This window comes from Petaurus breviceps, unplaced genomic scaffold (genome assembly GCF_028583685.1).
Source record: "Petaurus breviceps papuanus isolate PSGF00001 unplaced genomic scaffold, PetGlider_PUasm1.0 111, whole genome shotgun sequence".
Lineage (NCBI taxonomy): Eukaryota > Metazoa > Chordata > Mammalia > Diprotodontia > Petauridae > Petaurus > Petaurus breviceps.
Genome location: NW_027185600.1, coordinates 1442028 through 1447152, shown reverse-complemented (window position 1 = coordinate 1447152; position 5125 = coordinate 1442028).

Here is a 5125-nt window from a genome sequence, read left to right as displayed (position 1 = left end):
ACTTTATTTTACATGCCTGCAGTGGCATGTAATGTGATAATGAATGTGATAATAAAGAGACTGAAGAAGACATGAAATATTGCCCATAGGCAAGAGAAAACTAGTCCAAGCATAAAGAAGTAACAATTTTAATAAAATTGGAAATACAACCCCTCGCCGTTTTTTTATGCTTCTTCAGGCTACCAATGTTCCTTGCCATCTAGGTATCATTTTTGTGACATTGGTAAATGAAGGAAAAGCAGATTCAAATGGTGAGAGTTGGAAGAATGATTTGCATGCTAATCAATTGAAAGCTCAATTTGTGTGGCTATTTTGAAGATGCTGTTAAATGTGTTTTTTTTTTCTTTTTACTGACACACTAGTGGAAAAAAAATAAATATTGTAAATAAAAACAAGCGAGGGAGGCTCTTTTGTGGTTAGAGTAGATCAACACAGAAATCTCGGAGACAGATTTCAGAGATCATGTCTAATTTTTCATTTTACAGGTGAAAAAATGGGTCTAGAGCCTAAGTGGCTTTCCTTAGATCACAGAGAGGAGATGAGAATTTAAGTCTTTTTGTCCAGTCTTTGAGGATTGTCCCAGATCAGAATTATCCATTATATATTTAAAGTACTTGGGCCTCCCCCATTCCAACACAAACAAGCATTCCCTGTCAAAAAAAAAAAAAAAAACTTCTGTGGGTTATCAACTAATATAAAGCTCATGGATCCCACTGATGGGTTTGCTCCTTCTAGTCAACAACAACAAAAGAAAAACACATTTTTTTTTCAGAACAAAAGCTGTTTAATCAAACAGCAAAGAAAAAAATATGACAAAAAAATATGCCAACATGCATACTTTCTCTCATAGATACAACCAATGGGAGAAGGTATCTATATTCAGAGGACATGTAAGAAGAAACCATTTGGAGGGGACATATACAGGTACATGCATGTATGATCATAAGACAAAGTAATTTTCCTAAAACACAAGACTGATCATATCTCTCTTCTGAACAATAGTCTTCAATGGTTCCTTATTTCCTCCAAGATAAAATACAAAACTAAAATCCTCAACCTAGCATTTAAAGCCTGTAGCAGCAAGCACCCTGCCAAACCCGGGATGGCTGCTAGCACAGGTTCTTTGATCTGTTTTTATAAAGGAAAGCAACTCAAAAGGTATTAACAATCTTACTTTACTCAAACACATATCAATGACCTAGGTCAGGGGAAAAGTCAGCACCCTGAACTTCAGAAAAAATACAAACAGAAATTACAATCAGACAAAAAAACAAAATATAGAGAAAATAACACGATTCAACAGACTGTTCTAGCTGTCTGATCATCAAATACCCACATAGTTAGTTACCAGAGAGAGAAGCACCAACATCTGGGTTTTCAAGGCCAGGGGGGCTCAACGACTGCCCAGAGTCTCATCTGACCTAAGCAGACAACTCTTTCCAGAGTGAGCCCCAAATAAAACCTCACATCAGGGAGTATATATAGCCTTCTCCAGGGTCAGAGAGCATCACAACCTTCATGATCCACTGCCCAATTACAAAGTAACAAAAGGTGTGATGGAAAAATAAGCCTCCCCTACACAAGCTTCTCTTGTTGGGCTCCAAGTGAGGGCCATTAAGGGGCAGGAAAGACCTTCATATTTCCTTACCATTACAAAGCCCTCCACAGTCTGTCTTCAACCAATCTCTCCAGATCACTCCCGTGACTCCTCTTCCTTCACTGAGCATTGCAGCCAAAGGGACCCATTGGCTAATGCCAGGACTCAGCATCCTCTCCCATGTTGCTGTCCTTTCACACATAGCTCAGTCCTAAAAGACATTCCCTCTTCCTCTCTGCTTCTAAACAGTCTTAGCTTCCTCATGTGTGAACAGGTCATCTCTCTCACAAAATGTGAACTCCTAGAAGGTGAGGAATGTTTCATTTTTTGCCTTTGTATCTCCAGCAGTTAATAGTAGGTGGCTAATAAATGCTTGTGATTGATTTTGAGGCCTAGTTTGGGCTTCACCTCCTCATCAATTGCTTAGTCATTTTTCAATGCTCAGATTCTGTGATCCCATTTGACATTTTCCTGGCAAAGTTATTGGAGTGGTAGGTCATTTCCTCCTCCACCTCATCTTACAGATGAGAAAACTGAGGCAAACAGTATTAGGTGACTTCCATGGCCACATAAATGTCCAAAGTCAGATTTGAATACAGGTCTTCCTGACTCCAGGCACTGTGCTGCATCACCTAGCCTCCTACTCAAAATCATTTCTTATTCTCCTATGATTTATGCTCTCCTCCTCAAATTATCTTATTTTTACTTACATGTATTCGTCTTATATCCTTCTCAATAAAATGAAAGTTTCTGGGAGGCAGGATGTATTTAATTTTTTTTCTTTTATATCCCCAGCACAAGAATACCTTTTATATTAGGTGCTTTCTAAATTTTTTGCTGAGCAATTATTAAATATATGTTCCTCTTTCAAGTGTCAATATTCCTAAGACAATCATTATAGTCATATCTATATATTACATTTTTAGACCATACTATATGGAAATAGACAGGCAGTATGGTATGGTGGGTAGAGAACTGTCTTTGAAACCATGTACACCTGGGTCAAGTCCTACTCTTCACATATACAAGTTGGGTGATTATGGGCAAGTCATAAATTCTCATTGCTCCACGTTAAAAGGAAATTTCCTCACCTTGGAGTTCCCTCCACCAGTCATATCACAGTTCCAATCCCTATGCTCTATCTATAAGAATACACCAAAATTTAGAAATCCTATTTAACTTCCTCCTACCTTTAGCACAACAGGAAAGGAAATCATATAATCAGGCAAGTGACAGAGCAGCTGTACCCAAGTTTATCCAAATCAGTAGGACACAATTTCACCCCTCTCTAGCCCTACTTCCTATTAGAATTACTTTTGTAGTATATACTTTTCTTTGCTGACAACATATTCATAAAGAAATGTTGACAAAATATCCTCTGAAAGCTGTATTCTTGATCCTGGGATGTAAAGAGACATAAGAAGTTTGTTTTTAGGGGTGGCTAGGTGGCACAGTGAGTAAAGTGCCAGCCCTGGAGTCAGGATGACCTATGTTCAGTTCCAGCCTCAGACACTTAACACCCACACAAAAAAACTAACCATGTAACCTTGGGCAAGTTACTTAACCCCAATTTCCCTCCAAAAAAGCAAAAAAAAATTCATTTTTAAACAAATCATTCCCCAAGGAAAGCTGATTCACTTTCAGGGCATACACTATATACAGCAAAAACATTGGAGTCTAAAGAAACATATGAATGCATAAGATGAGACAATGGAATGATTTTGGCTAAGGTAAAGAGTTACAAATCTACATTCTAAATAATATAGTACTAGTTCAAAATACTATCAGGATGTTTTTGTGATACAGTTAATTCATAGTTATCACTGAAAGAGGTGAGAGTCTATCAATTACTCTTCAGGGATAATATAGCAATAAATCCAAATATTATCTTTCTTTTTAGTGGCAAGAGATTTAACCAAAATATAAACTGTAGAATTTCTCCTAGAAGCGCCCCCCCTTTTTTGGATCCTTGTTTCTTTTTTATCTATTCATTTTATTAGTTGCTTATTTGTTCATTTACTTTTTTATTTATTCATTTCTTTATTTGGCTTTTAGCTTATGTTGGCTGGAATGGCAAGAGGCTTAGTGGATCCTGATATAGGTACAGTATTTATGGAAGGGGTAGTAGAATTAAATGCAGACCCAATACTGATGGGCTGCAATTGATCACTCCCAGAGTGACTTCTCTGGAATTCTTTTTACAATTCTCTTTGGGTTCTGTTAGGACAAAGGGAGGAGGAGCATTTGTGTATAAGTGGAAATGCACCTTTAAGAGGAAGAGCTATGGTGGAAGGTGGACCTCCTCTCCACCAGGGGGCATACAGTATACTTCTGCATTACAGCAACATGCTAAATTCTGCCATATGGTCTTTGAAACTAAGAAAAAAATGTGACAGAATTGTCATGGTTGCATGCCCTTCAGATGCTTCTACTCATTCTATCAAATACATACTTTGGAGGCAATTTTTGAATCAATACTCCCTCATTTTCACAGCCCTTGCCTGCATTGTTTCCTCACCTCCTCATAAATATGAAGTTTCCTCCACAGAAAGAGAACAATTCTTTCTCTCAACAATTCCAGAGGAACATAGAAATCCTCCTTCTGTGATATTATAACCATTTTAGATCTTGCATGGTGAAAGGGCAGAATAAAACTTGGTGGGAGATCAGAAGGGTACACATCTCTGTTCTGCCAACGAGTAGTCACCTCCTATTTATTATAAGGATCAGTCTCCTTTCCTTTCTTAGGCAGAATCAAACAATCACTCTATCAGTCATCACGCAATAAATAATGATAACAAAAGCTAACATTTACTAGATATCACTACTGCTAGCTATTATTATTAACATAACAGAAACAAGAATGCACCACAGAAGTCTTTAATGCTGCAATAATCAACTGTGTTCAATCAATTTCTCATTCATTAGAGTTGTGTGGTCCCCAAATGTCATTAAGAACTCCATTTTCAATGATTTGATTTTCACAAGTATCAAGCTTATGAATTTCTGTGCCTTGAACAGACTAAGATAGAGATGGGAGATGAAGATTTAGGTTTTATAGAAAGGTGTTACTTCCCATCATGAATATGACAGTCTCTTTCTCATCCTTGAGCAGCATCAATCAATCAATCAGGAAGCATATATTAATGTTGATGGCAAAGTAATAGATTAGTAGATAGATGATAGAATATTTACTAAGTGGTTACTATGTGCTAGTTGCTGTCCTAAGCAAAATAATAATAGATAACATTTACATCATGGGCTAAGGTTTGAAAAGTGTTTTGTATATAATATCTCATATGAACATCACAGCAGTCTTTGAGGTAAATGCTATTATTATCAACATTTTACAGATAAGAATTCTGAGGCTGAGAGAGGTGACATCAATTACCCAGAGTCATTAAGTATCTGAAGATGTCGATCATCCTAACTCCAAGTCCAGCATGCTATCTACCATATTATACCATTGTGTACTAGGCACTATACTAGGCATTGGTGAAAAAAAAGTTAAACAATCTCTACTCTCAA